Raw genomic sequence first — 19,843 nt, forward strand, 5'->3', positions numbered from 1 at the left:
TCCCCGCGACAAGCACAGAAGAAAAACTAAAGCTGAGAAAATAGCCAGCAGCAACAGGAGCTTTCTCATCTGCTTACTGACATTCACTGAGGTAAAGACAAGACATCAATAACACAGCAAGACAAACAGATTGTTAATACTGTATAATCCTGTTCTGTGGTAACACTCCCGCATTAAAGTTCTTAATATTTATATGACACAAAGTCTATGTGAGTTTAGCCCAGAATTATGCTACATGGCGTTGGCGTCCGTAATAACTCACAAATGTGGACACAGTGGATCACATCCACTAATCCATTGTTTTGTTATGATTTTCCACAGCACAATTGTGGTTAAACAGTGGCGGTGGTTTGTTTTTTGTGGGCTGTACAAATCATAACCCCGGCGTATGTATAGAATATTAATAACAAAAGTATCCCAGAAATATACTAACAAGCAACTGAGACCCTCCCACAGCTTTCACAGCGTGTCATCCAGTCATTTGAATAAATATAGTCAGTATAATGATACCCAAGTCAGTCAGCTGAAAAATAACTTAGAGTTTGATCATGTGAATGTAATTGTTGTAACCTTTACATAAATTCTGATGGTGTACAAATCTGAGAGTTATTTTGTTGCTATTGTATGGCCGACTAGCCAAGGGCATTTTTAGCTTTTGTAATAGAATGCTGTGTTTTTTCAATAACTGCAGGATATCAACTGGCAAAAAGAGAAAAGCTTTTCAATTCAATGTCAGGACCTCGTCAGTTGCTAAGGGCTAATTTTTTATGCCTGTTAGCAGAAAAAGTTTTCATATTCCATTTAAAGAGAACTGCCCATGATTGTGAAGGTTATCTGCTGCAGCTCTGCACTTATTAATGACCTACACTCTGTGCTAATGGAGCTACAGTAATAAATATTGACACTATTAAATCATTACAACGAACTCTAGGTCTCACAGTGGCTATGTACTTGGTCAAGTTCATTTTTCTTCATCTGTTACTTTTCATCTTCTCCACTTTCACTTTCCATTACAACATGTCTGTGTCTGGCACACACAAGCAATAGAAGATCAATGCTCCTCATCCTTCACACTGCAGCAATCAATCAAGCATGGATACATGGTGACCATCGATACTTACGGCATGGTTTAAAAGTTTAGAAAGCCCCAACAGGGAAGTGATGTCAAGAACAATACTATTTCTTGCAGCTGATAAATAAACAAGTATTAACAGCAAATCTTCCACCAAAACATCGATAATAATTTCCCAATGAAATGAGTTGTACTAAGAGCTTCGATAATCAAGGTAAGCCTATCGACTGTAGCAGTGCAACCTAATTACTTGCAACACAAATGCTCTAAAAAAAAAAAAAGCAACAAAACAATGAAAAAAGAACTGCAAACAATAAATGATAGGTCTAGAAGAAATTGACATTTCTATTTCAACAACAGTCGCCATATGGCTGACCCATATACTGTTAAAGCATTTATAGCTCATAACATCAGTGGAGAGACTTCTTTGATTAAGCCTGAGTAATGGACAAGTCTGTAATGCATTGTAAAGCACTATCGTGCTGGCTCCTAATTGCCTGATGACTTTAATTAAACTTCAGGCTCTTATTCTTGACTAATCACACAGCCTCACAGTTCCCAACCCTCCCTTAAATGGTACACGCATAACTTTTTGCAGATGTCAGCGTTCTGTTAATAGGAGGTATGGTTCAGGAAGAGGCACTTAAACAATCCCACACACTGTACACAGATGAAATACAAAATGTAGTCGGATAGTAGATTTGTCAGCACTGTCTTTACAATATGTCACCAAGCAGTTACAATGAAGTATAAATCAATATGCTCTCAAACAGCCACCGATCGTATTTTATTGCACATTACAGTCACGCCATAATATCTCCCAGACTCAGTGTGCCGAATAAGTGAAAGCCTGTGTCTCGGTGCAAGTAGACCATACTAACTACATTTTTCTGTGTTTGTCCTTTGAATGAGCATGTTTCGATTTGTTTTAATGATTGAGATAAAGAAAAAAACTGCTTCCTGCAGTCGGGGAGACAGCACTCTGAGGGGAAGCTTTTATTTGCACGGGTTCAGGAGTTAATACCTTACTTATATATTTCCTAACCTTTAAAATGATGCCAGCTTTGTTACAATTCTGCACAAAAATGCATCTGCACTGCATGTAACCTTTAGAAAATTGCAGACCATAGGCTGAAATAATTCAAATTATCCATCAACTATAGCGTGAATATTACTGTCTTGGACAAACATACAGAAGGTGCCTTATATACAGCGAAGCATGAGGAAAATATTGGGAGTATTTAATAACTTTTTTTAATTCGCTGACCGTACTGTAGGTCCACACAGAGTAACCTTTGGGGAAAGGGAACAAAATGCAATAAATTGTAATCTTCTAGTGAAGACTGGGGTGATGTGTTTATTTAAAAGGAAAAGCTTTTTAATTACAAAAGCAATCACAGAGTTACAGACACTAAGTATATACTAAGATGCCCTAAAAGGGAACCAGGGGCATCAGCTCACTGCTGACAAGTCATAGGAAACATTTCATTGAGAAGTAAATGAAATCAAACAGTTAAATTAACCAAACAACTTTATTAAATGATCACAAGAAACGATGTCTGTAGGATCCAAGCTTTTACAAATATACTTATGTATCCAACGGGGAAATACAAATATGGCGCTTATTCATCAGTAAATGCTTTTTATTAGTTATTTTATTATCAATCCAAGAAAATAAGCCTTGAAAGGCTCCAACGTACATTTATATGACTCTCAGTGCTCTGACACTGCTCACTGCATTTAATTGAAAGAGATCCAATTGGGATGAATAACAAAACTTGATATGAATTTAAAGTGCAGAAAATAAATGCACCCTCATAGACACAGGCTTAAGGACAGGACCATCCTTGGAAGCCTGAAAGCTGATGGAAGTTGAAAGGAGATTTGGGAGAGATTCAGCCCAGCTGGAAATGTACAGTAAAGCTCTGTATGGTGACAGAATAAGTGTTAACTGCAAGAAAAAATGCTATCTATGGAACAACATCCACCGGCTGATTGGTTCATTCACCGCAGGAACATACAGCAAGATCACATGCTTTGATAGATGCGTCTGAGCAGTATTAGGGTGATGACAAAACTAACTGTGGAGAATCAGCGAAAACACACCAAGAAATGGAGGACTGACATTAGAGGGGAAGGCTCCGACTCAACAGGAAAGATGAGTGTTCTGTGAATGTGCGAAAGACATATTTGAGATAGAGAGCACAGGGCGCCACAGTGGCTTATCTCCTCATACAAGAGACGTCCAACACTGAAATGACTCGGAAGATTTATTTCAGTGCAAGGGGCTTTGTCTCCGTGTTAACAGGGAATGCAAAACTGTGCACGGACAAGAATCATAATACCATTTGTGTTCTGAGTGTCAAATGTTATGCGCGATATATGTATCTATTTGTAGGCCTGTGCTGCGTCTGTGTGTGCTCTGTGAGATTGTTTGGTTTTGATTTCAGATGTCAGAGAGCACAGATTGGATTTATTTGCCTTTTTAACGTTCAGTCCATGTTTTCCTTCAACATTAGGTCAACCACACACTGGAGGGCTGTATCTTAACAGCCAGTGATTTCCATGCAACCAATGATAATATGACTCGAGTTCGTCACTCTGACTCATCAGCTATACTTCTGTTGCACATATTTCCTGGGTTCAGCAGGATATTTTATTTTGTGAGCTTAATTGGAACATGTCCTTGATTACAATATCACCTCATTATTTCAGACATTTCTTACATTCTCAGTCTAAAATTTGCAGTCACTTTGCAAAGTGAGTAGCAGGACAGAGAAAATTATGTTGACCTTTTTGTACTATGTTGCCGTGTTTTCAGAGTTTTTGTAGTGCTTTCTGATTAGGATAGATATTCTAATACAAAATATACTCAGAGCAAATACAGGATAGACATACCATTCATTAAAAACATTTCCAAAACTGCAGAAATATAATTCAGGATGCATTGTCATTTTCTTTAAAAACATATTTGGGATACATAGACACAATTTCCAGGAGACAAGGCTGAAACCTGCTGCAGCCTTCTGCTTTCACCATTGCTGTTCCTCAGGTCACTCCTATAGACTGAGCGGCTGTCTACTGCATCGTTACTGCATATTCTCTAATGATCATTTTCCTTTCTTGGGTCCGAGGTGAACCAGCTCATTCTCCTACACTTTCCTTCCATTTCCAAGTGAGCTCAGAAAAAAATCCCCCAAAAACCATCATTAAACTGACTGTTGTGGAATTCAGGACGGGGTAATGCAGCTGAGAAATGAATGAATTTCTGCTGTGTTCCTCTCCTGTCACTTGTTCCTTTATGTCTGGCCAAAAGCAGGTACGTTGAAAGTCTTGTGAGAGATGATGTAAAGTAAAACCTTTGAACTTGGCTCAGCAGAAACTCCTGTGATTCTTTCAAGCTGTTGGACCCTAGAGGCACGCGGCAGCAGATCTGTGTGGAAGGCAAAAGTGAGCATTTTCCAAATCCAGGTGATTATTCACAACTAGTCAGACTTTACTAGCAAGCCTAAAGAAGAATGAAGCACAATCATTACTCGGTGCCATTTCACAACATCTTTTTCAGAATATATCTGACAGTGTTCCAAGTCACCTATCATGTGAAATCTGCCAGACGCTTGATTTTAAGAGAGCGGTTTGGTGGGAGATATCTCCGGGTGCCATCTGAGTCCAAAGAATCTCCCACTGTTTAACATTTAAAGGTTCACTAACTCTGAAACTCCCTGTAGTCTTTTCTTTCTTCAGTCTGTAGTGTACTGTATGAAAAATCAATAAGAGACTTGGGAGAAGATTTTAAAGCTTCCATTGTGACTGAATTGTTTTGAACCCACAAACCTAATGAGCAGCCCGATAAAGAATAAATTAATATTGATAGTGTTCATTGCATAATTCAGCTTATTTTAATGGAACAAATCCAATATTGTTGAACATTCTTGCCTGCAACAGACAAAGGTTATCATTCAGACTTGAAAATTAATCCTTCTGAGGAATGTGCTCAGTTTAAAATGTCTAGAAAGCAACATGGTTAAATCACATTATTCATAGCATTCAAATGAAAAACTTTAATTGCCATTCTATATAAATGTATTCAAGAAAAAAGACATCACCTCTGCCGTCACTGATGTTCACAGCCAATATGATATTCCTTGAAATTCCTGTTTGCTGGGTTTTTACCTTGGGTTGCTTCATTCCATCTAAATCAAGATTGTAAGTGTAGGATCAAGACCCTGCTGTCACGCTCCATAAGACCGATGCGCGGCACGATTTCCTATCGACTTCCAGGAAGAATTTTCAGGTTAGAGCCTAATTCCAAAGTGCCTTTGAGCTGTTTTATGCTCACACACTGGCCACAGTATATCAACTCCTCTTTATGTTTTCCTCTCCCATACTCTTATATCTTACTCTCTGAACAATATTTTACAATTCTACATTATTATACTATAAATTTTTGAGAACCATGTCTTAAATTATTCCACTGCCTCCAACATTAAAATCCATATCAGATCATTGTAATTTTCCTTTAGTAAACTAGCATGCGGCAAATCAGTCAGATTGTCTTTATTTATTTGTAGATGCTGGAGGCAGCTGGACATCCAGCTGGGTCCACTGAAGTTTAAAAGAAAATATATTTGGAAATGAACAAAAACAGCAACCTATCACAATAAAAACTCTGTTTAGATACGTAATAATCCATCCATCATATCCATTCCATCCATAATATATACACTGCCTAGCCGCCATGGTCGCAGGGAGCTGGAGCCACATGAAAAAATAATAATAATTATTATTATTATTGTACATATGAGCGTAGTGGATGATGAGATATCACCGCATACAGACAGAGGGAGAGGAGAAGATAGGAATTCACTCCACTGGCAGCCTAGTAAGGAAATTCCTTATCAGTTAGGAAAGTTTTGAGACAGTTATTAAATCTGTCTCTCGGATAAAAACTGGCTCTACAATCATGCAGTGTACTAGTGGGTGAATAGATGGCTATGAACTTTTTGAGTCTTTGATGGTGTCTGACCATCGAGGGCTTTGAAAGTGGGATGAGGAGTTCTATTCTGGATTTCACAGAGTAAAGTATAGGAAAGAATGTGGGAGCATATTTTTTCTCATCTTTTCCTAGTTCTTGCATGTGAAGCAGAGATCTGGATCACCTGAAGCGTACTTAGACAGCATAACCATAAGGAGGTGGGATGGTCCAGCCTAAAAGTGACAAAAGCATGGACTAGTTGTTTTAGACAAATATATGTGTTTGTTGTTGTTATGTGTGTATTGATGTCAGATAGAATTAATGTAGCAATATCCAAGATATTCATTTTTATAAATGTCTGTTAAATCATTATGCACCTTTGAATTAGGCAGGACATGGCTCACTCATTAAATTAATATATTCATTTGATCAACTGGGTGTCTGTGGCAACAGTCCGAGGAAAAATACGGCATTGAATTGCTGCAAATGTAAATGGAGCATTTCCTACTGCAGCAGCTTTACATTAGAAGTTAAGTGTCACAATATGAATTGACTTTTATTATGTAAAGAACTGTCGGCAAGCGTGTTTGCTCAGAACAAGAGAACGGTTGGTTTTGCCACCTCTTGACAGACTATTTTGAAATATTGCAGCAAGTAATGGAATATCTCCAACTTCTCAGCAAGGTAACCCACACCCTGCTGTTTGCTGTCTCGTGCTGCGTGCTGCATAAAATCAGATCATCGTTGCTCACAGACTGATGGAAAAAAGCTAATTAATGCCTAACTACTTTAACCAACAATAGCTCATCTTGCTCCCTCAAGAACGCTGTAGTTCATCTCATTAGAACAAATTAACTGTTACTAACATTAAGGATTGTTGTCAAATCATCAAATTTGGGATTAGCATTGACATGTTGATCTTATCTGATCAAAGACCAAATGCTAAGATTACCTACTGGAAATAGAGTACAGGCTAATGGCACATAAAGTAATTATATCATTAGCATCTGTAGCGTTTGGGGCCCAAGTACAATATATTCTGTTTCGCCTGAGCTTAATAGCTGAAAATTGCAGATCATCCAGGTCCTTATGTCCTTGAAGTCCAGCTCACTGAGTGGTTTCATCTCAGTTAATTGATAATATAATTGGTTATTATCTCACAAATTGTCTTTTGGATTGTGAGCTGGGAATAAAGCTGGTACAAGTATAGAACCTTATGGGGCTCTGTGTCCAACTTTTATGTGCATGGAAGATATATCTTTAACATGTAGCAAGTGAAAGACAATTACTAGAACTTAATTTAGCTGTGGTGCTCTGGTGGTCAAGTGGTTTAGAGCGTGTGCCATGTAATTGCTGTGTCCCTTGTTCCAAACTGGCCAGAGTCCTGTGCCGCAGGTCATTCCCCTCTCCCTCATTCCTGTCTGCCTTTCTTCCAGCTACTGACAAAAATAAAAAGAAAGCCGAAGCGAACTTAAATCAGCTTAGTATGCAGCATGGAAATCTAACAAGACAAGAAGAAAGACAGTTATAATGCTGTTTGTAACTGTCACTGGTGCCATTGCTGTGATCCTCACTGAAAATCCTCCTCTAAACTATCAAAATGTAGAAAGTCACATAACTTATTGGCGGCTGCTTTCTCGAGGGATCTTGGAGAGAAAGGGGTAAGCTAGATATAAAGTATAGCATAGCTGGCTGAACTACTTTGATCAAGAATAAGCTTTTTAAGAAGAGGGTTTTTTTTAGCTACTTTAAAGAACTTGCACATAGCCTCTTAATAAAGGAAGTGCTAAGTAAGGTAAAAACATCCTGAAGCAGTCTGGTTTGAGTTTGTTCTAAGAAGAATATATATCGGGTTGTTCAATAGTTTCTAAAGTGCCTATATTTGGAGCTAAATCTGTTACTGTTGAGTGATGAGTGTTTCAGTGAAGACAATCAACATAACAGGCCACTGTGGGAAAAACATGGATCAGCAAAGCTTTGAATCTTTGTTAACCTGGCCAAAATGCTGAAAATAGATCTCCAGTTGTTGTTTTTTTTTATCTCTTTTAATGATAAGGAACAGAGGGCTATACCACATGTATTAAGACCATCTGCTTGGACTGAGCAAACACTCTCGAAACATGAAACAACCCTAACCCTAACCCATTCCTATTAAGTTTTTATGATGTTTGCATTCACTGCAGGAATTATACAATAGAGGATTTTGCAACTCTAGCATTGTAAGTGCTAAGTATCTTAGTATTTTAAGCAGATTATTAGCCAACATATGAATTATCTTTAGTTAGATAAAAATTGATTACTATCATTAGGCTACTTTTTAAATTATTTTTACTGAATAACTGGGAGCCAGGAGCACACTACTGTACACTATCACAAAGAGAATTGGCTGTGGTGTTTTCCGGGTTATGCGTGAAAGATGGGGAATCAGGCCTTTGAAAGAGTTATGATTGAGGTTAGGTTTAGGGTTGATTAATAGGTTTGGGTAGAAAATGGCTGCAATTCCATCTCTTTGGCAGGTGCATGAAGGAATGTGAGTATTTATAAGAGTGGGGGCAGTTGCTTCATTGAATCAATGACTCATCCAGGTTTCGTCGAGAGGAGATAAATTATTATGATGATCTGACATTAGATAGTTTACTAATGCAACATTAGATAATCAAGCTCTTATATGGTGGTGTCTGTGTTTTCGTTATTGTAGGTGGTAGGTAAATTAGGTTAACTGCTGTTTGCTTTTGACCTAATTAATTTAAGTGGTGGTGGCGCTTATATACAGTCTCTGTGGGATTATAAATGGGTGAAAGCTCTAATGGAAGGCCGCAGATCCGCCTCCTGGTCTGCACTCTGTGTTGTCATGTTGATGCTTTGATGTTGGGGCTGCTCCATCCAACGTGGGATGTATGCTGTCTCTGCTAATCAGAACAGGTCTTCCCCAGAGAGTCAGCCAATTATCCATAAAACCAGTGTCATTTGCAGGACACTGCCATGACAGCCAGTGTCAGATTTGGCAGGAGCCCAGACAAAGGACATTCGCTTTGCACATGTACACACAAACTGACTTAGTAGTGATCTCCATTTTGTGTAATTGAGTATTGTTATGACCAAGGTGTATAGAAACTGGAGAGGAATTTTGTGGTTTGGGCCTACAATGCACATTGTAGCCTGAGGTAGGTGCTGAGTGAGCAAACCCTTTTCCAAACATCATCGTTGTTACAGATATGCATTAACAGTATTAAATGACTTTACATGGCAGACGGTTCTCATCTGTTGGCATCAAAACAGCAGGCTCACAAGCACAGGAGGCCTCACAAGCCTGCTATGGCTCAAGACAGAGGGATTACAGTAGACTGAGGCTAAGCTTTGATTCCAGTAGAGCAGACCTGAGTGTACTCTCTCGGTCTCTCTATCTGTTATTGCATGCTAAAAAGAGAGGAACCGTGGTTTCGCAGTAAACATGACTGAAAAAACATCACAGTGCTGAAATAGCCAAGTAAAGATTAAGATAGTAGTACTGTTTTACCACTTGAACTCCTACCAAATACTAAAATTGAGTTGGTGATAAAATTCCTCAGATGTTCTGCATTGGGGCTATTAAAGTAAAGCTTCCTAGTTCAAATTTAACACAGAACTGAAAAACCTTTGGTCATCCAGCGCAGGGGTATTTTCTCCTCATCTATTTTTATTCTTTAATACTTTGAGTTTTACTGCCACCCTCATAGAAAAACTGTGGCTAAGTTGACGCTGGTCAGCTTGTGGGTTTGATGTCACTGGCATCAAGCTGCTATAAATTATCAAATGTTTGGCTGCACAGTGCGCTGCGGCATCTTGGCTGGAGTGCTAGAGTGTGCTCTGAAAGTGGTGACAGAGTGATAATCTGAAAATATAAACAAGATTTGTGGCAAGCCACAGAATTTATAAGCCAGAGTTTTTTGTAGGATGGTGCCAAGCGATTCCCTGCCGCTCAAACAGTTTGGTAAGAGTTTTTTAAAAAAAAAAAATTATGAAACTACAGCATAACACTCTCAGCTGGAGGATGTGACCAAAATAATGAAAAGAAAAAAAAAAAAAAAGGTATTGTGGATTTGATATCAGGGTGTGGTTATCTTAGCTAAGCATTACAACTTAAAGCAATATCTTTACTTTCTGTAAAGTAAAATGTAGCCATCAACACCAATACGCATCCACTTAAATGGACTGATTTCTCTGTTTTTTGGAGGATTTACATGCTATGCTTGGCAGATCAGCAGCTGGATGAAGCTTCCTATAATTTTGTCATCAATGTGAGCTGCCGTGTTTGTCTGAATGCATAATCTATTGTTTTTACAAAACTGTAACAGCATATAAACACTAGCGCCGTATCGATCATGTCTTTGTTTGAATACTAACACAAGACAATGCAATTTTTTAAACATGCATTTAACATGTAACTCCTCTTAGTGGTGGAATCAGTAATAATTACTGAGCTTGGTTATCTTGTATGTAAAAATGGACCCTATGACCCTTTCCCACATGTCCAATTTTCAAAGTCATTTAACTAATGTTCTTATAAAAATAATTTTAAAAAGTGTATATCCTCAGTAATTAAAAAAAAAGAAGAAGTGAGATTTGATGAGATATCATTTTTAAAATTGGTCTTGGGTATGAAATTAAACAGACTGGCCCATCCTCCATCATGTGAATTATTCAGCTTTTGTCACATTGCATTTGAGTAGACAACACTTTCTGTGAAAGCCACAACTTGCCTCAATGAGCGCTCTAATTAATACTGTTGTAATGACTCTCTTTAAAATATAATATTCAATAATGATACAATAATAACATATTTCTTTTTCCACCGACACTCAAGCTTGATATATTAATTGATGCTGGTCCAAGAACACGTTCTTGTGATCTTATTCAAACAGAGTTATAGGAGCTGGCTGATGAGGATATGCGCTGCATCTTTTATATCGCCAGCTCATTCTTCATCCTCAGAAATGATATTATTCTCTGCAGTTCATATCGCTCACCTGCCACCATCTCAGGAAAAAAGACTATCTTTCTTTAGAGCCAGTGATAAGATCCAGTCTCTTGCTTTGCATAGTTACATTTTTTTACATAGAAGTTCACTTCTCAATATATTGTAACTAACTTCACACATTTTAATGTGATGAAGGTTAAATGCATAAATTGTTAAAAGGTATTTCTTAGCAGGTGGTGGAAACAAAAAAAAATAAAAAATCTTGGATGTGCTGTTTTCACAATTCAACGCAAAGAGACCTTAAAAGAAGACCAGTTACATTCAGTTGTCAGTGAAGCGCAGGTATAAATGGCAAGTTTCATTTTGCAATAATATAAATCTAACTAAATGTATGCTTTAAAAGAGAATTTCAAGATAAATGCTTGATATCATGTCAGCTCAGTAAATTAATGACTTGGCTGCTTAAAGTCATGCGTGGATGGGCAAGCATAAATAGAAACAAGGGTCGTCAGTGTAACAGCCCAGTCAGTCTCTCCCTCTCTGGCCTTAGTGCTAACCCCTTCTTTACATGGTTTAGCTGCCAATGGGGAAGCTAACACATGAGCTGGACAGACAAGAAGCCAGAGATGTATGCATGCTTTATTTAAAAAGAATAAGAGTGAATTGGCAGTTCATGATGGCAGCATCTTTTTTTTTTTTTTTTTTTTTTTTTTTTTTATTGGCAGATATAGCTTTTAAAAAATGTCCGATTTTATGCTTGAACACAGTGCAATCCCCCATCATATATAGTAATCTGCATCTGTCCTGGGTTCAGTTCTTATCTTTACCGGGTCTTAATGAGCCTTCTGCTCTGTTACACGTGTCTGCTTGTATTAGAGTTACACCTTTTTTTGTTGAAATATGGCTCATTGCTTAATACACGCCAATCACATGATTTAGTCCAGCTGTCTTTTCAGTATCCCAGAGGCTTTTTGTGTGCCTGCTCATGCTCTCATACATTTGCCCAGCTTTCAGTTGCTCTAATTCAAAAGACTCACCCTATGGATAAACTGCCATAAAAGAGTTCTAGACACCTTTGTTCGGTTTCATCAGCACTCTGCAGTGTAAATGATGTATGAAAAAATGGATTGCCTACTTTATTTTGATAAGATACTTACATGTATAAATGATTTTGATAAAAACATCCCACTTTTATGCTCTGTGATATTACTGAGTGACAATGAAACACAAACAAGACAGTGAGAAATGAAATTCACAGATATCCCGATATTTCCACATTTTAAATCCTTCATTACCATTTCAGCCAGTGCGCTTTCTTGTAGAAGATATAATCAGGAATATTTTACTGCTTCATCACACAAAACAACCATAACACATCTCCAGATGTTGTTTGTGCCAATTATCTTTTCCTCAGTTTTGAATTCAAGCTTAAATAATTCGCCTGGTCTGCTAGCCTTTGTTTTGGCTTACATAAAACCTGAAGCTTTCCAGGCCAGCTATCTGTATTCTTCTTCAGTGGCTGCAATCCTGGTGCATGATAAAATGAGAAAGTGAAGAAAACAAAGTCAACTTGAGTTGTGGCACTTAGGTTTTAATGAAACAACACAGTATTGGGGGCTCTAGGCAATCAACACCCACTGCTCCTGGGTAATTATTATTTCTTTCTTAAAAAGAACTGTGTTGTAACTTGCGTCATTGAAGTTCTCTCTCATCATCCATCTTCATCAGCTTATCTGGGGTCGGATGGCGGGGAATCTCTATCATTTGTAAATCAAATTCATAATGGTGTAAATCCTTTCTGTGTGGATTCAGTTGCATTTGTGAACAAGGGACTCAAAGAATCTCAAAAACCACGACAAATGACAGTTACATTAAAGTTGTAAAACACAAAAGCAGAGTAGCTGAACAGACACACCGATGTGCCATTCTTCACAGTGAGCTTGCAATGCCTGATACAGAAGTGTAAAAGTCACAAAAAAGAACATAAAGTTTGGACAACAAAACCAAAACTGAGTTTACTGACTTTCACAAAAGAGCATGATGCTGTTTGCTCGTGTTCAGAACCACAGAAAGAGACCTTCCCCTTGTCCTCTACTAGTCAGTGTTTTCAACCATGCAATTGACTTGTTCATTACAGAAAAGTACAAAATGCATGTGTGCCACTCCTACATGGACAGAAACTTGGACCAAGAAAATTTTAATCAGTGGATCTCTAATACAATGCCCTTAATGATTAGCCATTAAACAGCACAGAATAGTGTTAATCTAATAAACCATCAGGATTGGATTATTCCGACATTAAAACTGAAAACCAATTTAGATCTGTTTTCTGAAGACCTAATCTAACTTTAACCATAACATATATTAACCTAACATTCACACTAACATTTATCCAAGCCATGGCCTTAACCTTTATCGTGTCCATAAAGCACATCCTCACCTCAAAATGCTGCAAATGCATGGTGATTTTCTCTTCAGTCACAGTGCTGATTAAGCTACCATCTGCAGTACCCTATGTGCAGAAATAATAATATAATAAAAACTACAGAGGGGAATATCCAATTCGTTAAACTACTGGCCATACTGTTTAGAGAAATTGAGTATTTCACGCTGTGTGGTCTGCTCTTTAGCAGCTTGGACGTGGGTGGCACCTGCAGCATCAGATGGGAAAAATCTGTATGTATGCAGGACCTTTTTTCTCCATTCTGACCACCCCAGCAACAGAGAAACAAGAAAGTTGATGAGGGAGAGGTGACATGCAGCTACTAAAGATAGGAATAAACCCTGGTGTCATGCACCTCCCCTAGGTAAACCACTGCTATGGGATATCATGTGATGATGTCATATATTTTCTTACAACATGCAAAACTTGGCAGTCTTGCTCAGTGATAATAAAATATACACAAATATGGGACAAGCGGCAACAGCAGCCCAAGTGCTGATCCAGACTCTTTGTATAATTAATTTTTATTATCTGGTATTATTATAATTTAGTATTGGATGTCTGAATATTGCATGTATGCTCATATCCATTCTGCGTGAATATTTGTGCGTATGTGCTCTGAGGCAAAAATGTTTGACTATCGCAGCCGTACAAAAGTCAGTTAAAGTGGAATGGCACACTTACTGTCTGTACCATGAAAAGAGCAAAGGCCCACAAACACATGATCCGAAATAACTCACTCTTAATGCCATTGTACTTACCAGCAGCCGAAGTCTCCATTTTGGAAGTTAAAATTGCTAAAGTTTCTCCTGTTGAGTATCCGTAGTGTCCCTAGAATGACATGTCAGGATCAAAGTCATCAATTTAAAAGGCAGCTGGAGTGCCTCAAGGTCATTATTATATTACATAATGTAAGAGCCCTTGTGCCTGTGTCCTGTTTATATTCACCAGCTCTCCATCCACTCAGCACCATTTGTTCCACCAGGTAATCTTCTCCTCATGCCTGAACCAGCCTGCTGATGGAGCTGAAGATCACCTCAAACTGGACCTCGCTGCACCTGCCCACCCCTGCCCCCCCCTGCCCCCCCCTGCCCACTCCTGTCCACTCCTGCCTACCCCTGCCCCCCCCTGCCTACCCCTGCCCCCCCCTGCCCACTCCTGTCCACTCCTGCCTACCCCTGCCCCCCCCTGCCCACCCCTGCCCACTCCTGTCCACTCCTGCCTACCCCTGTCCACCCCTGCCTACCCCTGTCCACCCCTGCCTACCCCTGCCCACTCCTGTCCACTCCTGCCTACCCCTGCCCCCCCCTGCTCACTCCTGCCCACTCCTGTCCACCCCTGCCCCCCCCCGTCCACCCCTGCCTACCCCTGCCCCCCCCTGCCTACCCCTGCCCACTCCTGTCCACCCCTGCCTACCCCTGCCCCCCCCCTGTCCACCCCTGCCTACCCCTGCCTACCCCTGCCTGCCCCTGTCTGCCCTTGACTGTCCCTTTCTGCTCCTGCCAGCCCCTGCATGTCTCTGCCTCCATTGCCAGGCATCTTTCCCCTTTGGCCTATGATAAAACTTTGAACTGTACCCCCTGAGTCTGCATCTGCCTTTGGGCTCATCCAAAACTCCACCCTCATCAACACTTCAGGATGCCGTATGTTTTTTAAGTATTGGGGTATACTAAATAAACATACTTCATAATTTTTTTTCTTGTAATTTTACACCTTTGAATTGATATTCTTGCAAAAACATATACTTGTCCTTTGCAATGCATATCCTTTTATACTAATTATTATCGGCTTTTCCTTCAGGACTGATATCACTATTGGTATTGCAGACTGTGCAGAATGGATAAGTGAAGCAGTCTCAAGCTCCAGAGGGATGATCATATCTCCAGGTCAGGAATTCTACAAATTTTTACTGTACGTGCAGTTAGTGTTATAATCAGTTGGGGGTGCCATGATGTGGTTATCTCATTACCCATTGTTGGTTTGGTTCCAATAATTCGTATTAATATGAACATCTGTGACACAGGCAATAAAACTGAAATCAGTGATGAACAAACATGTTAACTTAATTCACAAACTCAAAGTTCCACATCCTCCGTCTCCGCAAAGTAATTTGGTCTTTGGTCTTCATTTGAACTTCAATTGACATTACACATCACTTAATCATCGTCATTTGCTATGATCTGTTGTGTAATGCAAGCAGGGGAAAAGAATCCAGTTCTCTGATTTGCTGCACTCTTATTTTATTCGTTTCTATTTGATGTGAAGTCGTACTGGGCTTTTTGTGCACTTTCGAGTGACAAACAGGCATACAAGTTGGCAGATCTGTGTGAGAAAAAGTCCTGGATGTGACAACAAATGAAATGCATCACCCTTTCAAGTAATCTTTCATCCGTGGAGCAAATATTAAAGCTGTGGAATGTATTGCAATTTCACTCCCAAACCTGAAGGCCAATCGGTCATATTATTGTTAGTGGACATTTTAGAGACTGTAAGCGGACCACAGGTTTAAACTGTATTTCATGCGTGCCATAGGGGCAGCCTGTAAAAATATGCTGCATTACCTCAAAACCTTTTTCTTTCAGTTCAGTAATGCTAATGCCAATGCCTTGGTCCCGTTGAAGGTAGCCAAATAACAGCATGAAATGGTGGAGGAATCAAAGTCTGGTAAAATGCTAAAATTTTTGATTCATTAATTATAACCATATGTTAGCTCTCTGGATCCAGTGAAATAAAAGTACATAGTTAATTTTATGTGCTGTAGAAAATCTCATGTGCTAAAATCCTCTAATCTGATATGATATTATGGACACGTACCAATTGTTGAACTGCAGCACACAATCTGGCATGCCTTTTTAAAATATGTCCTTCCCTATCTTATCTGTCTTCAGTTCTTTCTTTGAAAGGGGAAAGCAATAAGGGGATGGTTTTATCCTCATTCATCTCAAGGACAAAATGTCCTTATTGTCTAGATTCTGTAAAATATCAAACAAACACAATCCTGGGGCAGTCAGCACAGTGGTATGGTCGTGAGCACCACTGCCTCACAGCAAGAGGGCTGGATTAGAGGGCCTGGGGCTTTTCCATGTGGAGTTGTTGTTCTCCCTGAGCCTGCGTGAGTTCTCTCCAGGTGTTCTGCCTTTCTCCCACAGTCCAAACACAAAAAATTGGCGACTTGTCTCTTAGCGGCCTGTAGACCTGAGCATTGAGTGCGGCTGTCTCTGTTTGTATCTATATCTCTGAGTGTCCCCCATACCAGCACATTGTCAGCTGGCATTGGCTCCAGCCCTTCCAGTCCCGACTGATGAATGGCCAAACCTGGGGCATCATGTGAAATCAAGCATTTAAGCAAAACAATGAAAACTGTGCGAACAACATAGAGCATTTCCATCAGTTATTTTTTTTTACACCTCTGAGCTAATTGTTTTTTTCTGTGTGTTTTGAACATCCTTTGATTTGTGAAGCCATGACTAATTTCACAACAACTGCGTTTATGCATAATTTCCCCGATTCACAATGCCTGGATTGCCAAAGCAAGATTTTGTTTATAACTAATATAGTACTGGCTTCCAACTCACACTAGAATTAAAACACCAGCTCTATCCCTCCTATCCTCCAGTCCTAAGTCCACAGCTGTCATGGCGCGAGTTTCCCCATTCAACAAGTGTTAGTTCAAAGTTTCAGACTTACATGAAATGAGAACTGTATTAATAATAATAATAATAATAAGAATAATAATAAACATTAATTCATTCATCTTCTACCGTTTCCGGGTCACAAGGGGAGCCCCTGGACAGGTCACCAGTCCATCACAGGGCCAACACATAGAGACAACCAACAACCACTCACACTCACACAGACCTTCCCTGTGTCTGCGTGGCTTTCCTCCAACCGTCCAAAGACGGTTTGGGTTAATTGGTGACTCTAAATCGTCCGTAGGTCTGAGTGTGAGTGGTTGTTGGTCTCACTCAAGCACGGCGGGAACATTCAAACTCAGCACAGAAAGGCCCCAGGCTGGGAACCAAACCTGCGGCCGTCTTATTGTGGGGCAACAGTGCTAACCACTATGCCGCCATGCTGCCGAGTTTGTTCTTCTACTTCATAATAAATATGAATGACCAGCAATCTTTGAATTAGTGTCAACATGTACTTTTCCTATAAAGCTGAAGCCTCAGTGCTACATTCAGAGGTGTGAGGCGGTAATGTCAGGCTGGAGAAAAACTCCCTCAGTACACACAGGCAACTGGGACTTCACTGCTGTTTTTCTATCACTTTGTAATAACATACGTTCCCCTAGAATTTCACTCTTCATATTTTTACATAACTCAAGCAACACTCACACAAGGGTGTAGCTGCTACAGGTTTAAATGTGCCAGGTTTGCAGAGAGTCAAGCTGTTCTCAAGTACTCTATGATTAAGTTATGAGGTAGTGCTCATCGCCTCTTTGTAAGCTTTACAAACAATTTTCTCTGCTGATATTTCAGCAGAAACTGTGTTTTTTGCTGAGTCTGGCTCACCACGTGAAACTTATTAAATTAAATACAAATAACAATAATAATCTACTATCATATGTTGGCGTTGACTAGTTGAATGAATTCAAACTGTTGTGTTGAGGCCTTACTATCTGATATTTGCCCACCGATTGAAAACAAATTATTTTTCAAAAGTGAAATAACTACACACGAGCTAAAATGTTTCAACCAGCTACAGCAAGAGATTGGATTATAGCTAGTGATATACAGGGTTTATACAGGATTTTAGAGGTGCTGACATCTGAAAACAAAACTTGCTACAGTAGGGAATTGCCTGAAAAAGATTCATTTCACCTGGTCTAAGTGCTAGTTCAGGTGTTTGGATAAAAAATATCTTGAAAACTTTAACAGTGGAAATCATAGAAATGCATCTCAAATAAAACATTGGTGTTTTACACAATTATATAATAATAGGATATTCTACCTTTGTCAAGGCTGTGATGAATTCTTGTTATAGCTTCTTCTGTGAAGAATTTTTAACTCTTTGGTAATAAGCCTGAAGTTTTCTCAATGCTGCTGACACTCACTCTCAAGTTAACTGTGTCATATTTTTTGGTGGACTCTGCTGCTTCTTAAGTTTGTTCACATGGCCAAGATCCATTCCGTGAGCTAAACATGTCACAGCGATAACAAGATAATTCACTTAATCCAGCTGATGAACGATTTTACATTTTCTTGGCCTCAAGCATTATCCTTACATTTGTAAGTTTGCTGAGCTGATCTTGGTGAATTAGTTATAAATTAGTCTCAACCGCATGTTCATAATAATTATAATGATCAATCATTGTACAAGAGGCTGCAAAATATATTATATTTCAATTGAAATATTGTAATATAAACCATGGTGTTTAATGTGTTGGAGATGAAATGGGTTTAATAAAGGATACGTGCAGATTATTACATCATATATTTTCATATTTAACATATTTAGAAGGAGCATTTCACTGTTCCAGTTTGTGCTTCTGTTGAGTGTAAGAACTAGATTCTTAAAAATGTGCCTACACGTCAGGCACTTGTAAACTCATGTTTTTGGATTCTTACAGTTGGTCTTGAAGTCCATTCAAAACAGGTCAGTTTCATGTCCTTGTGTTAATCTAGATGATGATCTGATTTAAATGGTCGAATGACCGAACAAGTAGTCTTTTACTTATGTGCGATCATGAAAGCCCGATGCAATTATAATTTTCATACTATATTTAAATCGAGCTTTGAGCTTTTTCCAAGGAAAAATTTTTCAGCAATAGATATTAAAATAACAATTGCTGCTAATTTTCACAAAAGCTCATTATTATTATTATTTTTTATTTTTTTTTTTTTAAACAAAAGAAGAGTCTTGAAAACACTTGTGTGAAGCTTTTTATTCTGCTTACCTACTCAACCTTTACTGATATTTTGTTAATTACATTTTTAATTACATTTCAGTTTGGTCAAGAACTGCTCTGTGTGTAAAGTGCCTTGATGTAATGCTATAATGATTTGGCGCTACATTAATAAACCTGATTTGATTTGATAAAAAAAAATAAATAAATCAATAGTCTTTGTTGTTCTTTATGAATAATTGCTAAGTTACTTGAAAAAAAAACCCCAAACAGTTATTTAATATTAAGCAGATTCCTCCTCCCTACTCTGCCATTTCTTACTAAAACAAACAGTTTTGTAAAGGCTTTTTCATGTCTTTCCACAGCCTGTCTGAGTCCCCAGAGCCACTGGTGCATAAATGGGCAAAAGAAAGCTGAGAGTTGCATGCCGACCCAACTCGCTCTCTCTCTCCATACCAGAGTTACAGTAATTATGCCACACTTCAGGGAGACTCGTTAAAAAACATTCTGCTATGCAGACTTTCATTCCATTTGCAAGTTATCAGTGC

Source organism: Echeneis naucrates, chromosome 21 (assembly GCF_900963305.1).
Source record: "Echeneis naucrates chromosome 21, fEcheNa1.1, whole genome shotgun sequence".
Lineage (NCBI taxonomy): Eukaryota > Metazoa > Chordata > Actinopteri > Carangiformes > Echeneidae > Echeneis > Echeneis naucrates.